We start from the raw sequence: 21,490 nt of genomic DNA, 5'->3' as shown, positions 1-21,490 counted from the left end.
TTACAGGTGGAGCCGAATCTTGAACGCACCCGAGCTTCCCCCTCCGCGCGAAGCAGGGAAAGAGCGCCTACATTATTTTTAAACACTGGCTGGAAAACATTGAAATTCTCTTATTCAGAGACAAAAAAGGCGCAAACACAAGAAACTCAGAAGGTCTGAGAAAAGTGTTCTCACATCATTGCAACCAACTTTTCCATCTAAAGCATCTTAATTTCTCCATCAACTTACCATATTTCTTGCCCTGTTTAAACTGTCAAAAGAGCCGCCAGGGCTTCTCTGGTGGCGCGGTGGTTGAGAGTCCGCCTGCCGATGCAGGGCACACGGGTTCGTGCCCTGGGAAGATGCCGCGGAGCGGCTGGGCCCGTGAGCCGTGGCCGCTGAGCCTGCGCGTCCGGAGCCTGTGCTCTGCAACGGGAGAGGCCACAGCAGTGAGAGACCCGCGTACCGCAAAAAAAAAAAAAAAAAAAAAAAGAGCCGCCAGGGCAGAGGTTCTAGTCTTTTCTTACCGTTAGGGAGCTCCCAATTCCCAGCTGCATCTTATACCTGATTTGCTTTCTCCTGCTTCCTCTTACTTATACATCTACACCCAAGGAAATGTTGGAGGAAAAGACGTCAGGATCCGAGGAAAGACTTAATTAGGGCTTGCTGTGCGTTTGTCTGGGAGCATTTCCTGTGAAGGGAGGGGGCGGGGGAGAGAGACACTATTCTTTGTCAAGCTGAAAAGGTATGCAGGTGCATGATATGCCTTCAGCTCTTACCAAGTCACAGCATATCTAAAGAGACTACGGAATACGATTTTCTTTGTTCACAGCACGCTGCCATCCTGGGACACCACACATCATAGGGAAGAACAATGAAGCGCCACAAAAACTGACTCTTGACTGGGAAAATCACTCTCCCTCCATTTGTCATCATCATCCTAGAAACTGCCTATACTGGGGACTTCCCTGGCGGTCCAGTGTGGGGTGCTTTCATAGCCATGAGCCCAGGTTCAATCCCTGGTCGGGTAACTAAGATCCTGAAAGTCACACAGCCAAAAAAAAAAAGAAAAAAAGAAGAAAGAATAAAAGAAATTTCCTATACTGTACTCATTTACACCTTGTTCCAGACTAAAGTAAGGTTCTGGTAGACGGAACCCACGTAAACTGGCAGAAACCTACGTTCTGCTTTCTCTGGAATCACAACTGAGAAGGAAAAGACTTATAGAGGGATCAGAACAAAACAGAAAAGCAGGCCTTGAAGAAAAAAACTTTGGGATTTCCAGATCCACATAGGAAGGAAGTCATTCAGGAATTTAGGAGAAACAGGTGTTAACCAAGGACCACTTGCCAAGTCCTTGATATCAGATTTGAACACATTTGTATTCATTAAATACATTTATCTTATCCGTTTCTAACCAAACCTCGCCCTGCTTAGAAATCAAGCCTGTTTACAGTGGTTTCACTCCATATCTTACCTTCTTGGGGATAAGACCTCTTGAGCTTGTTATGCTAAGCAGGGAAGTTCTTATTTCACTTGTAGCCAGTAGGCCTAGTATATCCTTAAGGTGGCTGCAAATTCAATACTGCACATCTGTATAATTCTATATGCTCAGTGTTTTTATCACCTTATCTCATTTCTCTCCAACGGGTCTGTCATTGTACACAGAACACTCCACAGACTAGAAAGCTGAAATGTGCCTAAAATAGGGACTTGCCCAAGCCAGTTAGTAGCAGAGCTGGGTCAAGAACTACTCAGGCTTTCCACTTCATTGTGCGGATTCCTAGAAATATAATTCCATTCAGCCGTTTCCTGCATAAAGTTGAATTGCCTTCAGTTGAACAGTGAATTGTGAATCTCCTTTAGAATTGACATGAACTCCCCAGAGCAGAAACCAAGGGCTTCCCCTCTGTTACCCTTTCCCATCAGATTACAGCTTCATATAATTTCCACTTTGGAAAGCTTGTCAGTGATACCCATTCATTAGTTTACTGAACAAACCCTCATGAAGTTCTGAAAATAACTATTACTGCCTCTTATCTCTAAAAACATATTATCTGACATAGATATAAATTCAACCCGAGCTACTTCTACTCGCATTGAAACACCCCTTGAGGCCTTTTATTTTGCAGTTAATAAAAAAGAAAAGAGACCTATTCAGCATTTGGGCTGGGGCAAAAGGGGCTAGACATAGAATTTGAATGTATCTCATGGTTTTACCTTTTTCTACCTCTAATCTTTTGCCAAATTGAAAAGGCCAGCCTCCTTTTTAAAGAAGGTAGAGTTTCTCTGGTCCTTTCTTATACAATATAAGAAAGAAAGAGTATTTGCTAGATTTACCACAAACAACGAGGACTATGAGATGGTCAGTCAATGAATAGCAGAGAAAAAATATCCAGCCTTGAAGCAGATATAGAAACACTCAGCTTTGTTTGGGGTAGGCAAAATGAACAAGGGCCATTACAATTTGTTTTTTGTTTTGTTTTCTTTTTAATATTTATTTATTTATTTTATTTTTGGCTGCATCAGGTCTTAATTGTGGCATGTGGAATCTTTGTTGTGGCATGCAGGATCTTTTCGTTGCAGCATGCGGGCTTTTCGTTGCAGCGTGCAGGCTTCTCTCTAGTTGTGGCAAGCAGGCTCAGTAGTTGCGGTGCTCAGGCTCCAGAGCACATGGGTTCTGTAGTTGTGGCACACGGGCTCTGTAGTTGTGGCTCGAGTGCTCAGGAGTTGCGTCGCACGGGCTTAGTCACCCCACAGCATGTGGGATCTTAGTGCCCTGACCAGGGATCAAACCTGCGTCCCCTGCATTGGAAGGTGGATTCTTAACCACTGGACTGCCAGGAAAGTCCCAACAATTTGATTATAATCTAGATATCTGTTGGCATCTCTCCAGAACTTCTTGTCCCTGTTCTCTGAGAATTGTTGGAAGGGACATAAAAGTCCTATATTCCAACACCATATACAAAAATAAACTCAAAATGGATGAAGGACCTAAATGTGAGACCGGATACTATAAAACTCCTAGAGGAAAACATAGGCAGAACACTCTTTGACATAAACCACAGTTATATTTTTTTGATCCACCTCCTAGAGTAATGGAAATAAAAGCAAAAATAAACAAATGGGACCTAATTAAACTTAAAAGCTTTTGCACAACAATGGAAACCGTAAACAAAACGAAAAGACAACCTACGGAATGGGAGAAAATACTTGCAAAAAATGCGACCAACAAGGGATTAATTTCCAAAATATACAAACAGCTCATATATCTCAATATCAAAAAAACCCAAACAACCCAACCAAAAATTGGGCAGAAGACTTAAATAGACATTTCTCCAAAGGAGACAGGCCAACAGGCATGTAAAAATGCTCAATATCTCTAATTATTGGAGAAATGCAAATCAAAACTACAATAAGGTATCACCTCACAGGGGTCAGAATGGCCATCATCTAAAAGTCTACAAATAATAAATGCTGGCAAGTGTGTGGAGAAAAGGGAAACTTCCTACACTGTTGGTGGGAATGTACAATAAATTGGTGCAGCCACTATGGAAAACAGTGTGGAGTTTCCTTAAAATAAAAATAAAGTTACCATATGATCCAGTAATCCCACTCCTGGACATATATCCAGAAAAGATGAAAACTCTAATTCGAAAAGATACATGCACCCAGTGTTCACAGCAGCACTATTTACAACAGCCAAGACATGGAAGCAACCTAAATGTCCATCAACAGATGAATGCATAAAGAAAATGTGGAATATAAATACAGTGGAATATTACTCAGCAATAAAAAAGAATGAAATAATGCCATTTGCAACAACACGGATGGACCTAGAGATTATCATACTAAGTGAAGTAAGTCAGACAGAGAAAAACAAATATCATATATCACTTATCTGTGGAATCTAAAAAATGATACAAGTGAACTTATTTACAAAACAGAAATAGACTCACAGACATAGAAAACAAATTTATGGTTACCAAAGGGGAAAAAGGGGGAAGGGATAAACTGGGAGTTTGGGATTGACAGATATACACTACTGTATATAAAAAAATAAACAAGGACCTACTGTATAGCACAAGGAACTGTATTCAATATCATATAATAACTTATCATGAAAAAGAATCTGAAAAAAATATATATATACATATATATAAAAATGTATATATATAGTACTGAATCACTTTGCTGTACCCCTGAAACATTATAAATCAACTATACTTCAGTTAAAAAAAAAAGTGATGTGTACACACACAGAAGAATATTACGTAGTCATAAAAAAGAAGGAAACTTCCAGTCATAAGATGAATAAGTTCTGGGGATCTAATGTACAGCTGATGACTATAGTTAAAAATATTGCACTATAAAAAATATATATATATATTGCACTATATACTTGAACGCTGTGTGATGTAATGGATTACCTTATTGTGGTAATCATTTCACAATATACATATGTATCAAATCATCATGTTGTATACCTTAAACTTACACAATGTTATACGTCAATATAATAATATATCTCAATAAATCTGGGAAAATGTATATTCAAAACTAATTCTTTAGAGAAAAAAAAAAGATAAACTATCAGTTAACCAAATCATAGTGTGGGGAGGGGCAGGTAAGTGAAAAAGCATAAGTGTGAAAAATAAGAGATGATATAAATAACCTCACTGATGCAAAGAATATGTACTCAATTCTGTGTAAGTAACGGAAAAACTCAATTAAATGGCAAATGCTCTATAAAAAGAAAGATTGTTAGAAGACATAGAAAATCCAAACCATGGATGGGGGAAGGAAAGACAAGAAAGTTTCAAAGAAATACCCTCCATTAAAAAAGATGAATAGGACTTCCCTGGTGGTGCAGTGGTTAAGAATCCGCCTGCCGATGCAGGGGACATGGGTTCAAGCCCCGGTCTGGGAAGATCCCACATGCCACGGAGCAACTAAGCCCGTGTGCCACAACTACTGAGCCTGTGCTCTAGAGCCCACGAGCCACAACTACTGAAGCCCGCGCACCTAGAGCCCGTGCTCTGCAACAAAGAGAAGCCACTGCAATGAGAAGCCTGCGCACCGCAACGAAGAGTAGCCCCCACTCACCACAGCTAGAGAAAATCCTGCGCAGCAACGAAGACCCAACACAGCCAAACTTAAATAAATAAATAAATTTATTTTAAAAAAGAAAAAAGATTAATAAATCCAAGCGCAGATGCATTTGTGGGTGACTCTGACTGGAACAATCAAAGCCAGCACCATTCTTAACAGGGAAACAATAGAAGTATTCCCAGTAAAGTCAGAAACTAGTTAAAGATGACCACAGTCACCAGTATTAATGGATAGGGCAGGAATTAGCCAACAGACCTCGACGACAGAAAAAAATAAAATAGATAAATGATCAGGAAGGAATAGACTAAATTATATCATTGTAAACCTGGAAAACCTAAGGGAATCAACTGAAAACTATTGCAAACAAGAGGCATCAGAAAAGTGGCTGGGTGCAAGATTATTATGCAAAACTCAATAGCTTCCCTATAACACAGAGCACAACTGATGAGGTAATAGCATGAGAGAAAAGATTCCCATTACAGTCATAGCGAAGAGATGAAGAGATCAAGCAGAAAAGTAACATGCAAGAATATGAAAACTATTACTGAGTGGCACAAAAGAAGTCTTGAGTAAATTGAAAGGCACACGCTGCATCTGGTAGGAAAAACTCGATTTTATTAAAGCTGTTAATCCTCTTCTTATTCATCTATAAATTACAGGACATCACAATAAAATTACCAACAAGGTTTAGTTTTTTAATGGGCAAACAAAAATATCTAGGAAAACTCTGGGAAAAAAACAAACAAACCTGGGTCTCCAGTTAGATCCCTTTTCACGCCTTAGCTGTTCGGGAAGGAAAACGCTCTGGAGTGAGTATTACACTGGGGGCCTCTTTCCCTGAAGAATGGCTGTGAAAAAGCCCCCAAATGGCTCCCTTGACAGAGACTCAACTCTACAACCTCCTCCAGACCCAGCATCATTGCGGTGTGGCAGAGCCCCAGCTCCCTGGAGCCCACACCTTCCTGTAACCACAACTGCAGGCAGCCTTGGGTCTGCAAGCAAAAAAACGTAAACACTGTGTTCCCGGGCTGTCACCCCTGAGCTGCACTTCAGAGCCCTGGGAGCTGCCAGACTTTCCTTACCACCTGCAAGCTCTGCCGTGTGTCTGAGAGACGCTGCTATGGGTTAAATTATGCCTCCACCCAACCAACAGCAACAAAAAAATGTGTTGAAGTCCTAACTCCCAGGACCTCAGAATGGGACTTTATTTGGAAATAGGTGATCACTGCAGGTTGAATTAATTAAGATGAGGTTACACTGGAGTAGCAGAGGTCCCTAATCCAATATGACTGGTGTCCTTATAAAGGGACAGCCATGTGAAGACACGGAGAGACACAGGGAGAACACCACGTGAAGATGGAGGATTGGAGCGATGTGTCTCCAGTCCAGGGAATGACAAAGATGGATGGCAAACCACCAGAAGCTAGGAAGAGTCAAGGAAGGGTCCCCCTACAGGTTTTTAGAGGGAGCATGCCCCTGCAGATTTCTCCAGAATTGTAAGACAATAAATTTCTGTTTTAAGCCACCCAGTTTGTGGTACTTTGTCACAGCAGTCATAAGAAACAGATACAGACGTCTACAATTAGAATCTGTGCACTCCACACCCCTAGGGCAGGAGGCTGCTTACCCGCTGGAAGTGGCCTAGTGGAAAAGCCAAAAGAGTTTTAAACAGGGAATTCTGACCAGTCCAGCCAGGAGTGCAATGACCTCTCAGGGCAAGACATAGCTGCAGCACCCTTGTCCTTTCACATGCCTCCAACTTTGCCCTGAGGACGAGCTGGCTGGGGCTGGCTCCTCGTTAACTTTGGCCCCCTTCTGCAACAAGCCCGCCTACCCCGCACCCCTCTAGCTCTGCCGCTACTCAACACTAGTGACCACAGGGATGCTGGGGAGAGAATGGAGTCTCAGAGGGCCCTAGGCTAAGCTTCTGGATCTGCTCTGGCAGGCCAAGGGACCTAGAGCACTAAATTCTGGGGACAAGCTGGGGCATGTTATTTGCACTCCAAATTCTGGGGGCCACCCAGGTCACACGTATGCCCCTCCCTCTATTTGTGTCTCCCCCACTTGCCCACCTGGCAAACTTCTACTCATTCTTCGCAAACCAGGTCACCTCGCCTCTTCCTCCAGCAGGGAAGTTAATCATTCCCTCCTTTGTGCCATCCTGGACCTCCTGCATAACGTCCCTCTATTACAGTACGGGTCTTATCTCATTCTAGAAGGTTTGTGCAGTAGACTGATATCTCCTCACAGATAGGGACTGAGTTTTCATCTCTGATCCCCTAGTGCCTACCACTGCACCCCACGCCAGCGATGCTTTACGGCTTCCACGGAGCTTCCACGTGCATTAACCATTCCAACTGTGGATAGAATGTTAGGATGCTCTTGCTTATGCCAGGACAGACTTTCCCTCCTGGGATAATTTGATTTGTAGCTGGTGATCTCTCTCATTCAACAAAGAGCTCCCTGAGAGAGAAATGCTAGTTCTTTGCCCTCCTCCGGTCCTAACCCTGTTTACACAAAAGTCGCCTTCAGTAAATGCAACTTCAGTTGTTACTGTCCCGACACTTCCTATATTCAAGGAAGCACCCTGATAACCCCATTAGGTCTTTCTGGTGCTTTCTGACCCATGTATCTTCAGGGAACCAGGCAGTCCAATTTGTTTAATGCTATGTGATCTGCTGCACCCACACCACATTTTATGGTCTTAATTCCATTTATTATAGACATTGTGATATGGCTCTGTTTTTCTGAAAAACAGGTCACCTCTTACTCTAGTTATTTAGCCATCAGCCCTCTCCTAGCCAACAAGGGTGTGGACTTTTTACATCTCTTTTCTCGTAATGGATAATAGTGCCTCCTGGAATAAGAATCAAAAACCTTAATAATGTTCATAGCCTTTGACCCAGCAAGTTCCACTTCTAGCAGGTAACCCTAGGAAAATGGCCAAAGATTTGCACAAAGGAAGGTTACAGAGGCACTCTTTATATGCAACAGGGAAGACCTCACTAGGGAACTCGGTACAATCTCTCCAAAGCAAACATGGGGGACATGGTTGGCCACAGAACGTCAACAGGCCTGAACCGAATGTAGTAGTGAAGTGGAGAAATGGCGAACTCTCTGCTCACCCAGCACTAACAGGGTCTGAGGCACACCATGTCCTGAGGGGCTTAGGGATAGGCCAGACCCTGCAACAGCCTCTTGCCTCTCTAGACTTGGGGACGTCTCCCAAGCAGAAGCCCTCCAGTTCCCTGGTCTCCCAGCTATCTCCAAGTCCTACCTGGGAAATTGTCTGGTTCGAGTATATCTCACAGGTTAAAGCCTAAAAGGATGGGTGGTCCATCCCTCCCAATCTGTAAGTGTCCCCCATACCCTGCCACACTACAACTCTCTCTGCTCCTTGGAGAGCCAGAAGTGTCCTTTCCTAAGTTTTTATTAGGAGTTTCCCTCTGCTGTCTCTCTGCCAGGCCCGGTTTTAAATGAACATAGAGAGCCCTTTTACCTCTCTCCCAGAGCAGTAAGTTAATTCAGTGCGTCATATTGTTTACTGGTCAGATTCTTTGGGTTGCAAGTAACAAAAACACACTCAAACAAATTTCAACCAAAACGAGAAAGAAGAAAGGAAGGAAGAGAGGGGGAACAGGAACAGAGGGAGGGAGGGAGGGCGAGACAGTAAAGGAAAGGAAAAAATGGAAAAGAAAAGGAGAAAAAGAGAAAGCGGAAGAAGGGAGAAATCTAGGAATAAACGACTTCAGGTAGAGCAGGATCCAGGAGGACAAAATATAACGTTAGGGTCCTCTCGTGCTTTACCTTTATTCTTTGCTTTCTCAGTGTTGTCTTTATGCTCAGGCTGACTCTCCTTCCTCATGTAATAGCAAAGATGGCCATTAGCTGCTCTGAACTTACATCACCTTCCCAGCTAATGATTCCATCAGTGGTCACGTGGGGTAGGGGATCAGAGGTGTGGGGCTGGGGGGAGGGGGTCATCTTTTTTGCTAGTTCCAGGAAATATCTCAGGAAAGGCTCTGAGTAGCCTGGCTTGGGTAATGTTCTAAACCCTAAACTAATCACGGTGGCCAGAGGATCTTTGCACATACATATGATATACATAAATATACATATTTATATGAATTTCTGAGCCTGCTTGGACAGCAAGGTGCAAAGGGGTCAACTTGGCAGCATCCTGGACTCTGGAATTCACGTTAGCCTAGACACTGATCGGGAACAGCACACTTTCTGAACTACCACGTGAAGAAAATTCCGGCCCTTGCTATCCACCTGCTCAGCAGCCCCAGACTCTCGTTTCAGGATGGCCTTGGCCACCTTGTTGTTCTTGTAGGTCTTGGCACAGGCAAAGGGGGTCAGGGCCTGCCTGTGTCAGACATGCAGGCGGATGTCAGGGTGGGAAATCAGCAGCTGAATGACGACGCCATGTTGGTTGCTGATGGCCACATGGACAGGCGCTCTTCCTTCTGCATCCTGTGCATTTACAGTGGCACCAAACTCCAGAAGACACTGTATCGTCTCTCCCAGCCCCCAGGAGGCTGCCAAATGCAAGGGGGTCTGCCCACCTCTGGCCTCTTCCTCTCCTTCTCCATCAGCACCACGCTGTCTGGGACTATTCACATCGCAGCCACTGCGAATAAGAAAGCAGACGATGGACTCGTTTGTTTTCATCAATGGCTCTGTGCAGCAGTGTCCGAAGGCACCCACTAGGTCCTGGGCCCCAGCACGTGGCATCACAACCACGCCTGACCAGAGTGGATGCGATGTCCCCCAGATTATGTGCCAGTGCGAGCCACGGTGGGGCGTTCCCCTTCTCATCTGGCCCAGACGTGCCAGCTCCTCGCGTGCGTGTGGCAGCCACGACAAGGGGAAGCTGATTTCTGACGTCCAGCTGAAGAGCCGTCTCCCCAGCCTGAGTCCTGACGTTTATGTCCGCCTGGTGCTCCAGGAGAAAGAGCACGCTCTTGCCGTCCTGCCGCTGCATGGCCGTGTGCAGCAAGGTCTGCCCGTCTGACATGGTGTCGTGGATGCAAGCCCCGGAGCCCAGCAGCTGGGCTGCGGTTGTGTGCGTGCCAGTCCCTAATGCCAGGCCCAGCACAGTGTGGTCTCGGGAATCCTTGAGGCTGAAGGCTGGAATAATTTGCAGGTTGTTGGTGGCATGAAGAGCATTAGCTTTTTGCTCCAGGATGACAGACACCACATCCGGATGATTACAGGCAATCGTCACGTGCAGTGGTGTCCACAGGTAGACGCTGCTGTCCGCTGAGCGGGGCGAGGATGCAGGCTCCTTTGGTCAAGGCAGGGCCCTCCTCCGTCTGTAGGTCCACCCTTGGTACTGGGGAGTGAGGTGGGCCTCATCTGAACTCCATGGACTAAGAATCAAAGGTGGTTCCCTGAAAACATGCTAGACAAAGAAGAAAGAAGGTCCTTTGCCCTTGACCGGTCCTGTCCCAGTCTCCGTCTGTCCCCATACATAGTCAAGCTCCCCAGGCTCTCCTGCATTTGGTCAGGAGTCAGCCTCACAGACTGACAAGTTCATGCTCAGTAGGCAGTTCGGGTCCTAAGTAGTCATCAGTCTCCTCCACGCAGCTCCTGACATCAGATCTGCGTCTACTCTTACAGCAAACAGCAACAGTGGCGAAGCAGGCAGATTCCTAGAGTTTGCCCCCGAGTCTGGTTTCACCCTGAGTGAAGCCCCTTCCCTTGCCTCTGAGGCAGAGATCACTGAGGCAGGCTGTGGACAGAGATGGGAACTCCGAGACCGCTCCGGGTGGCCGTGTAGCTTGCACCCGGCTCACGCTTCGCTTGCCAAGCTATGCCCTGACACAGGTCTGTGCCTGCCCAGAGGAAGGGGGGCCTGCTCACAACTCATAAGGCTCTTTACGGACTAACAGCTGTCTACCTGCAGCACAGGGACAGATAAGGGGAGACAGACTGCCCCAAGGCTGATCCAGGAAGCATTTCAAGGCTTGCAGTTTAGACCCGGGTCACCTGGCTTGAGTAACAGAATGATTGCCTTACGAGGTATTTTTGTTGTTTCTGGGTGTGCCGTGCCCGGGGTCCAAAGGCAGCCAACCTGCAGTTCTGCACTCCTCCATTCTGGCAGACGTCTTCCTGCCCACTGGCTGCCAACGTCACCAAACTCTGAGGGATGCTTCTCTGGGCACTGACACAAGAGGCCATGGGGAGCCACCTGGATGTACCCTGGTCTCATTTCTATCCCTTGGACTGCTTTCAGCTCCTTGGGGAATAAACCAACACGAAAGAACTCTGAACTGGATCCAACTGGTCGTCCTTGCCCAGCCTCAAACCCAGACCAAACTCCACAGTCAGCCAAGCTCATCAAAAAGCTGTGTGGCTCCTGCCCAAACGCTGAAAACAAGCACGTGAGGCTTTCTGGAGGAGTTATGGGCACATACCAGGAAAGCCATTCATTATATTCTGAGCATATTACAAGTGATTTACATACATTATCTCACCAAATTCCACAACAGACCCACCTCAATATCTTCTTTTTAAAAAGAGAAAACTGAGGTTGAACAATTTGCCCACGATTACAGAACTGCCAGCTAACTGAGGGACCCCATGCCGTCACTCTCCAAGTCTTTCCTTTGCTTGGGGGGAGTTCTATCAGGGCTTCCCACCCCATATACTGAGATGTGCCTCCCCCATAGCATCTGACTGTGGGGTAACCCTGTGAAGAATGGGCGAGGTGACCTGGCACCTCCAGAACGTTCCCTGGGCTCCTACTCTCTGGTCCCAAAGGCAAGAGGTGCATGAGTCCCAGCTCCAGTGCTTCCCTCCTCTGAGAGGGCTCAGAGGAGCTGCTCACGTGGGCAGCAGGCTAAGGCTCCCATTCAGACGTGGCTTCCTCGCCATGGGAGTTAAAAGATGAGGGTCATATCAGCTCTGAGGTTCTCTGACTCCCCAGGTAGGATGGTTTCCACTGTTGTGCTCCAGGTTCTATAGAAAATTCTAATTTTTGTACACTCAAAGCAAAATCTGAATGTCCTTAGAGGAGGTCTGGGTCGCTTTGGACTGGTGCCTCCTATCCTTCCCTTGGCTCCAGAACAGCCCACTGAGTTATCTCACATAACAGATACCAGGATAGGATGGTCCCCGTGAGCAGTATAAGCTCCAGTTCAGTGGTGTCAGTGGTGGGGACTTCCCTGGTGGTCCAGTGGCTAAGACTGCGCTCCAGTGCAGAGGGCCAGGTTCGATCCCTAGTCAGGGAACTAGATCCCACATGCCGCAACTAAGAGTTCGCATGCCACAACGAAAGATCCGCATATCGCAACTAAAGATCCTACATGTAGCAATGAAGATCCTGCACGTGGCAATGAAGATCTCACACGTGGCAACAAACATCCCACGTGCCGCAACTAAGACCCAGCGCAGCCAAATAAATAAACATTAAAAAAAAAAACAAAAACCAGTGTCAGTGGTGGCCCAGGTTCTGTCATCCCTTTGCTCCACCTTGTCACTGTGTGGGCTTTGTTCTCAGATAGGCTTTTAAGAGGCTGTCTTATTCTTGTATCTGTTTCATTCAAAGGAATGGAAAGCTTTCCCGCAGGCCCCCAGTAGACACACTTCTTTGCCCATCACTGGCAAGGAGATCACCATATTGAGCTAATGGCCAAGGGACCAAAAATGCCAGGAGGTCAAATACCCTGACCACTACTGCCTTCAAATTCAGCACCTAGGGCTTCCCTGGTGGCACAGTGGTTAAGAATCCGCCTGTCAACGCAGGGGACACGGGTTCAAGCCCTGGTCCTGGAAGATCCCACATGCCACGGAGCAACTAAGCCCGTGTGCCACAACTACTGAGCCTGCACTTTAGAGCCCACGAGCCACAACTACTGAGGCCCGCGCCCCTAGAGCCCGTGCTCCGCGACGAGACAAGCCCCGGCAACGAGAAGCCTGCGCACCGCAACAAAGAGTCAATGCAGCCAAAAATAAATAAATAAAATGAATTAATTAAAAAAAAAATTCAGCACCTGTGGGCTCCTCAGGGTACTGAACGCCAGGACAGGATAACACATTACAGAGCCCATCAGGGTCCTAAGTCTGTCTCCAGCTCCCCAGAGTGGGGCTCCTCCTTCTATTCGCAAGGCATCCTTGTTTTGTACCTGGTAAGTCACTTGGTAGTTTGGCAAGCCTGGTATAGTTTTCCGTAAACCTCGCGTAACTGCTGAACCCCATGATATCTTAAGTCTTGATAATTAGTAAGTGGAGCCAATTACCTTTTCAAAGTTTAAGCTCATCCCTCGTTATGACAATGTAATGCTGTCCCATCTTACTGCAGCCTGGAGGACTGTACTTATATCAAGGCACCACTTCAGGTCTGTCTTTTCCTGGTAGTGTAAGATATAAAGGAGTTCATTCATGCTCCTCTGAGGTCCTGTTGAAAAAAATTATGTGATATAAATAAACTAGATAATCCACATCTCCAGTCATCTTTTCCATGGAGTGGATAAAGGGATCAGAGATGTCCTGGGGCATCCCTTCAAATTGATAAAATTCCATGAGTAAGTAAGAATGTGGGTTTTTTCCTCACCAACTATAGGTGTTTCTTAGTACCACTCCTCACCCAATACCACCAACTCCCTGTCTGGCAGTGGGTCCCATCTGTGAGAAGACCTGTACCCATTCCCATGTGCTGGACTGTTTTTTCCCACTACTACATGGGGGGTGGGCTGAGGTTGTAGGTCTTGCTGATAATTAGCAGCTCTTTAAAGAGCCATAAATCCATGATTTCAAACAATAGAATCTATCTTAATCTGCTCTCAGCAAACACAACTCACATTCCATTCGTGGAGAAAGAAAAGGTAGCTTAGGGCTTCACCTTCAGTCTCTCCTCCCGGTCACTGGCTGTTTAAAAATCCCCAAGATCAAAGCCCTCTGGATCTATGCAGATCCAGGTCAAACAAACCCAGGAGAGGGCAGAGGAGCAGTCCTTGGTTCTGTGTGGCCTCTGCCCACTCTACCCACCACACCTGTGGGGAAGGACCACTCTGTACTTACATGCTGCTTTTGGAGGGTGCCAACTTATTTTTTGTTTTTTTTTTTTTTTGAGAGTGCCAACATTTTTTAAAGGCTGGATTTAAAATCAGACAGAGATTCAACCCAGGTCTCACTCCAAAACCGTTTTCACTTTGCCAAAATCCTATGCTGTTCATAGGTCTGTCTGCCTAGAAAACCCAAGAGAGTCCACTGGAAATCTATCAGAGGCACAAAGAGCGCTCAGTAAGTTAATTGCTTTTAAAATAACTTTAACCACTTCAGACAATATAATGAAAAAAGTTGGACTTCCCTGGTGGTCCAGTGGTTAAGACTCCAGGCTTCCACTGCAGGGGGCATGGGTTCGATCCCTGGTCAGGGAAGTTCCACATGCCACATGGTGTGGCAAAAAGAAAAGAAAAGAAAAAAGCTACTATTTAAGGTACTTGCTAAAATCAGGGTGACTCCTTCTCTGGGCTATGTTTCTAGAAAGAATCAAAAGAAATTGCTAACAGTGGCTGCTTCTGGGGAGGAAAACTAGGTGACCAGGGATAGGAGTAGCTCACTATACTTATGAACTTTTGATCATTGTGCCATACGCACGTTACCTATTGAAAATAAATAAATAAGATTCCATGGGAATTAAGAAGCAGTGAGGCAAAAACTTCAGGATACTAAGGGGACATTAAAAATCAGGACATTAGACCTGCCATTGAGTTATTCCATCACCTCTCCTTTACTGTCAATCTGAAACAATATTAAACAACACTCCAGTGCCATCATATATATTTCAACCTTCTGTAAGGAAATGTATCGTCTGTTCAAATACTTAAGAAGATAGGAACCTCCTCTCTTATTTTTTAGGGATAGATAACAGAGGTTTTGCAGTTAGCTGGGGGAGAGTTTGCTCTGGTGGAGTTTATTCTTATATTTTTGTCAGGTTGAGATACAATTACCTTTGTTTCAGAAGGTTCAATGTGCATATCTCTTTCTTTTTTAAAAAAAGTTATTAAACAATAATATATCATCGGGCTTCCCTGGTGGCGCAGTGGTTGAGAGTCCGCCTGCCGATGCAGGGGACACGGGTTCGTGCCCCGGTCCGGGAAGGTCCCACATGCCGCGGAGCGGCTGGGCCCGTAAGCCATGGCCGCTGAGCCTGCGCGTCCGGAGACTGTGCTCCGCAGCGGGAGAGGCCACAACAGTGAGAGGCCCACATACCGTCAAAAATTAAATAAATAATATATCATCATTTTCAGCAGAAAGAGTTCTCATAGCAAAATCTTGCAAGCATGTAGATGTTCTTCACAATTATTAAATTTCTCTTTTTTAAAAAGTACACACAGATCCTGGGTATCTTGAGTGCTTTTAAGAAGAAAATCGTGCGTAATTTAAGTAGAAGTGTCCTTAGTCATAATGCACCTTTCCCACGTTTCCCAAGAGAGTAAACAATTATTCATTGTATGATATAAGGAGGCTTCAGTTATATAAAAGAAAAATGGGGGAATTACCTGGTGGTCCAGTGGTTAGCACTCTGTTCTTTCACTGATGAGGGGCTGGGTTCGATCCCTGGTTGGGGAACTAAGATCCCGCAAACTGTGCAGCGAGGCCAAAAACAATTAATAGAAAAAAAGCATGGACATGGGGTCCACATCTTTTCTTTTACCTCAGGCTCCAATATGGCTCAGCAGAGCACTACTCTTTGTTTTCAATTGTTCATATTTTGTTCATCATCGATACCTTTTGCACTAATTTTGATGTTTTTAAATATTACATTATATACTACTTGACTACTGAGTTTTTGGTGCCCCCTTCAATTTTAAACCCAAAGCACTTGCCTCGCTTTAGTCCTGGCTCTGCCCTGTCCTAATCCTTTTTACGTCTATCAACCTCCCTTCCTAGGTTAAGGGTGTCCTGAGGAGAAGGAAGTAGATTGTTTACTTTCGTGTCTCTGGTCCTACTCAACACCTAGCACAGAGCTAAAGCATGGTGGGCTAACATGGTATTGTTGAAGGTAGCAAGGGAAGAAGGACAACAGCTAGTGATAACGACTGACATCCTAACATTTATTGTGTGCTTATTGTATACCAGGCACTGGGTTAAACGTTTTACTTATTTAATGTAACAACTCAACAGTAAAAATAATATTATACCTTTTTACGGATGAGGAAGTTGAGGCCCGCAGAGCAGAGTGAATTGTGATGCATGAGTGATTACGGCAGAACTTGGAACCGCTCTGCTTGGGCTCCTAAAACATTTCTCGCTTTGATGGTTTCTCTTCAGAGCACGGGAATGAGATGAGAAAGAGGAAGGGGGAAATAGGGGGAGAAAAGAGATAAACGGATGTAACAGAGGACCTGAACTATGCCATTTTCGCATCAGTTCTCAGCTCCACCTGCACAACCACCCCTAAGGCATCATTAGTCCTTACAGATAAGAAACTGAGACTAAAGATGTTCAAGGGATGTGTTAGGTTCCTTCCGCTGGTCAGGCACCTGCAGAGGGTGGGGGAGGGGTACAGTCTGGGGCAGGGTGGGTGGGCCTGCCCTCCCTCCTGACCTCCCTGGGGTGCCCGTGGCAGCTTCTCGGTCAAACTTTCCCTCCCAAATGAAGCCAGCACCTCCTCCTGGTGGGCAGGTCTCCTTCATTCTGCCCCACCCAGAGGTGGGCATCCCCTCGCCAGGGACCACAGGCATAAGGGAGAGACTCAATAAAGGCCAAGGCTGATGTCAATAGCCTCCCAGAGCTGTTCTTGTCTCGCTTGCTTCCACCGATCTGCTCCCCACCACACTTCCTGCCTTTCTGGGGGAAAACCCCTGAAGTACACTGCTGTGAAAAGCGAAACTTCAGAACACCCAAAAACAGAAACTAAAATGGCAAGAAATAAGAATAAGATTCTGAGAAAAGAAAAAAGAAAGAAAGAAAGAAAGAAATTCACAGGACTTCTTGAGGAGTGGGGAATCCAAGCCTGCCCTGCAGAAGAGTTTAATGATGGAAAGTTTCGGTCATGAGTAGGCACAGATGATTTCCAGAGAGGAGTGAATGAAATGTATCTTTCACTGTATACCTTTTGCTAGTGCTTGAATTTTTTTTAACCAGGTGCCTTTATAATGTTTTCAATTAAAGAAAACTATTTTTTAAGTGGCCTGCCATGCAGTCATTCTGTGTGGTTCGCCTCCAGTCCTTCCTGCAAGGACAGAACAGCTCAGTCATGGGACTTCCCTGGTGGCGCAGTGGTTAAGAATCTGCCTGCCAAAGCAGGGGACACGGGTTTGAGCTCTGGTCCAGGAAGATCCCACAGGCTGCGGAACAACTAAGGCCGTGTGCCACAACTGCTGAGCCCACGTGTTACAACTACTGAAGCCCGCGCACCTAAAGCCCACGCTCCACAACAAAAACAAGCCACCTCAATGAGAAGCCCGTGCACCACAATCAAGAGTGGCCCCTGCTCACCACAACTAGAGAAAGCCTGTGTGCAACAACAAGGACCCAACGCAGCCAAAAATTAATTAATTAATTGTTTTAAAAAAGAACAGCTCAGTCAGTGTGGTCACACATCCTGTGGACTACGTGCACCTCCAAATCAGGCAGCTCATTGTTCTGAGGACTCAAAGTCATGTTTAAAATCAGAGTCAGGTAAAGTAAAACTGAATGAGTAATTTGCTTCCAGAATGTGGAACACACAACACAGACCAATGCTGCTTCCTTGGGCATCAGCCTCTCAGGGACTCCGGGATGGGGTTAGCAGTCATGACTCTGTCCTGGGGAAGAACTGAGGCTGTGAGTCCAGACGAGCCCATCACCCTCAGGTCAGGCTGGGTCCTGACTAAGGCTCAAGGGTCAGATCAGCATCAAGAGGAAGGGTGGTGCAAAGACTATAGGGTCAGACGCGCACAGGAGTGTCGAGCCCCCGGAAAGAGAGAAATGAAGGGCAGCATCCCACAGTCTTCAACAGGAAATGCCCTTATTCTGAGAAAAATAGCTGTGGAATCAGGCAAGTGACAAGGGTGGCAGCTGGAGCAGTGGGAACAAGAATGAACCCTGAGGGTCTGTAAAGGAACCAAAACGGATGATCAAGGAAAACTCTGTAGAAAGTCTCTGTTTAGGGATTAAACCCCAGACAGAGTCTCTAATGTGAAAGGAAGGGAGTTGGGGCGGGGGGCAGGGGGTGGGGTGGAGGTGGGATTACTCAGCTGCTTGGTGTTAGGGGAGGAGATAGGTGACCAGGCTGAGAGTGAGTGGATGCCTCCATTTTCTACCCCTTTGGGAATGTCCATCCTTCACCTGCTTCCCGATCTAGTGTGGCTAGGCAAGATCTTCTTCTCCATGCCTCACTGGCCTCCTCTCTCCAGAATCCATCGCTGGAATAACGCTGGCCTCCTTCTGAATAGCTCAATTCTACCCTGGGGTCCCAGATTAGAAAACAAGGTTACTTCTCTCCATCCAACTGTTAATCCCCAGTAGCTTCCCCTGCCCTTCCCAGTTCATGTCACAACTGCCTTCTTGCTCAGATCTACCCACCCACGCCCCTGCTCCCAGGTCTTACAGACTTAGAAACACAAACGCCTTTAAATATCAAAACAGAAGAAAACCAGAATTGGTGGTCGAACTTTCTATGCCAGAAAATTTCCAAATCATCAGCTATTTGGAGGGGTCCTTCTCTATTACTGAGACAAGGACCCAAAAGGTTACATCACAGAACCTTAGAGCTGGATTGAACCGGTGAGCAGCCCGAGGGGGATGATTCAGAGCGTGGCTGTAGGAACTGAACTTACTTATTTGGATTCTGTCTCTACTCGTTCAGTGGTTCTCAAAGTCGAGTATGCACCAGAATCACCCAGAGGGCTTTTAAAGATAAAATTGCTGGGCCCCATCCCCAGAGTTTCGGATTATTTAGGTCTGGGGTGGGGCCCAAGAATCTTCATTTCTCACAAATTATCCGATGACGCTGACGCTGCTGGTCAAGGAACCACACTTTTGAGGAGCACTTGCTAGCTGTGTTATCAGCCGCCTCCCATGTATATTCCGGACAATAATCGTAGGTATTTGCTAGGGCTGGGATTTACCTGAGACCTGGCACATGAAGGCTTTTTTTAGCATTGTTCGGGGCACACAGCAAATTCCCTGCTCTCACTGTTGGATGGAGGGGAGGAGTCATTTGCTAGGGACCACCCCGGCGATGAGAAGCAAACCTGGGACGGAGCCCAGGGGCGCCTCTCTGCCCGGCTCTGAGCGCTCCGGCAGCGCAGCCCCTCAGCCAGCGCAGCCCCTCAGCCCGCGCGCCACACGCTGCGGTTCCATAAACAAGCTGCTTCCGCCGCCGGCGGCTCGGCTAATGCCTGTCGTCTCTGGGGTGGCTAGGACACTCCAATCTTTACCGGCGCTGAGAACCTGGCCACGGAGGGTGCCCCCCGGGGTCTGCTGAGATCCGGAGAAGCTGGAGCAGCCGGGCTCCCAGCAGCGGCGGCGGCGGCGGCGGGCTGGGTGCAGAAGGCCGGGGGCGACCTCAGGGCAGCCGGGCGTTCCGCGGCGCGCTGCAGCGCTCGGGGGCGCGGCGGATGGCCGCCTGCACCTGGCCCGGGAGAGGCGGGGAGGACGCGCCCCAGCGGCAGTGCAGGGCCCGCCCCGGCCCCGCCCTCCAGGACTTCCCGTCGGGAAACCCGCGACCTGCACGGCCGCGCGGCTGTGGCTCTTCCTGGGCGCGACAGGTAAGCGGCAGAAGCAGCCCGCGACCCTCCCCTGGACTTGGAACCCAGAGCTCTCCTGCTTCTCGCGACTTCCCGCCAGTCGAGCTCGCTTCTGCCAAGTCCTTGCTCACCACCTCCCCCCTCCGCCCACCTTCTACTCCTCCTGTTCTTCCTCGCCACCCCCCGACAGTAAAATGAAGGGGCAGGACCGGGCTGGTCCATCTGTCGTGGTGGCCTCTAGCTCCTCCCTCGGTAGGACCCCCTCTACCTTTGCGCCTTCCTGAAAGGACGAAAGAAAAGCTCAGGTCTCTGGGACCTGGAGGGGTAGGATGAAGAGGGACTAGACAGCGCACTCTCTCGGGACCCTGTGGCCTCTGCCCTTCACCCACCCATCCCCCCGCACCCCTTCTGTGCCCCATCTCCCCACGTTGGGCCACCCCCTGTTCTCCGCTACAGAAAATCTTTCAGAGAGGTTTCCTCCTGCCGGTGCCACGCTGCCCCTGAGCAGAAGGGGCTAGCGGTGAGAAGCCTCCCGGTGGGCCTAGGGCCTCAGATGTTCTTCCTCTGGAGGCTTGGGCCTTTGCGGGGCAGGAGCTGTGTACACGGTATTGTGGGGAGGGAGTCTGATGGGTGTTCATGATTGTGACTGTCACCAACTTCCTGATTCCCTGTCACTTGTTCCAAACCCCAGGCTAACCGAAAGGAGAAATAGTTTGTTACTTGTCCCCAGAGCCAGTCATCCCAGACCCTGTCATCCCAGACCCTGACCTCGGTAGCCAGTAGGACAGGGCTCTCCTGTGTGTATGGGGGTGGAGGGAGGGTGTCAATTTGCCAGCAAAGCGCAGAACAGACCCCGCTATTAGCCAACCACCCATTGCAACATTCACAGGGAGGATTTTAATGCTGCCCTCTCAGTGCACTGCCAGACCCACAAATGCAGTTTACAGACACTGCATGAAGTTAACAACTCTGGACACACCAAGGAACCTGGGGCTCATTTTGCCAGAGATGTGTGTGCACTACCCCCGCCTCATTCTCCTCTCCTACGATGAGCTGTGTCTCTGCCCATCACAGGAAGGGTGAAAAGATTAGACAGGCAAATGCGTGTGATAATACAAGCTAATGTGAGGGGTTTGAAATATACTTTAGTTCAAATTATCCAGCAGAAGCCAGTATCATTGCAGGTGCTTCCCTAGCTCCTGTTTCTCAACAATGACATTCACTTTAAGCACCCAGAGGTAACAAGAGAAAACTACTTTCAGGGGCACCAGGGCAGTAAGCAGGGCAGGTCTGTCAAAGGAACCATGAAGGATACTGGGCTGCCTGAGATGGCCTCATCCTTGGTAATCACTAACCACAGTTAGCAGAACAGCTGATTCCTACCCACAGCAGAACGGAAGAACTCACACCTGAAAAGGGGAAGTCCTGAGGAATGTCAAATGCCCTCTGAGATCAAAAACATCTTAGTCCAAATTCAGTTGGGAGAAAACTGAACAGGAGATGTGACCATGGGCTTAGCCCATGTAGCCATTGTCTAGAACAGAAATTAGGAATCAGAGGGGCAGCTCACCCTAGGGCAGAGGCAGTGGGTATAATGGAGGCAGAGAGCTGGCTCAGCTCTGTCACCAATTTAGCTGTCTAGCCTTGGCCAGATCACATGAACACTCCCTGGGTGGGAGCAAATGACAAGGAGTATATGAAAATGCTTTGGC

The 21,490-nt window shown here is 47.4% G+C and overlaps 1 protein-coding gene and 1 pseudogene across 4 annotated transcripts in view; one reads left to right on the top strand and one right to left on the bottom strand.

Annotated features, from left to right (window-relative positions):
* Positions 1-5,686: 5,686 nt before the first annotated feature.
* LOC101270393 (rabankyrin-5-like) lies at positions 5,687-20,171 on the bottom strand (annotated as a pseudogene).
* Positions 19,093-21,490, top strand: part of GALNT6 (polypeptide N-acetylgalactosaminyltransferase 6) — a 35,384-nt gene continuing 32,986 nt past the window's right edge. For 2 of the 4 annotated variants that reach the window (XM_033436265.2, XM_033436264.2), the window contains exon 1: positions 19,099-19,799. The gene's annotated coding sequence lies outside the window, so the exon portion shown is untranslated. Of the gene's footprint in view, positions 19,800-21,490 lie in introns of all 4 variants that reach the window. The other 2 variants (XM_049694105.1, XM_004274310.4) reach the window with 2 other exon arrangements.

The sequence above is a fragment of the Orcinus orca genome, chromosome 11, assembly GCF_937001465.1.
Source record: "Orcinus orca chromosome 11, mOrcOrc1.1, whole genome shotgun sequence".
In the NCBI taxonomy this organism is placed as follows: Eukaryota; Metazoa; Chordata; class Mammalia; order Artiodactyla; family Delphinidae; genus Orcinus; species Orcinus orca.
The sequence above is the reverse complement of the archived record's forward strand: the minus strand, read 5'-3'. Positions and strand labels throughout refer to the sequence as shown.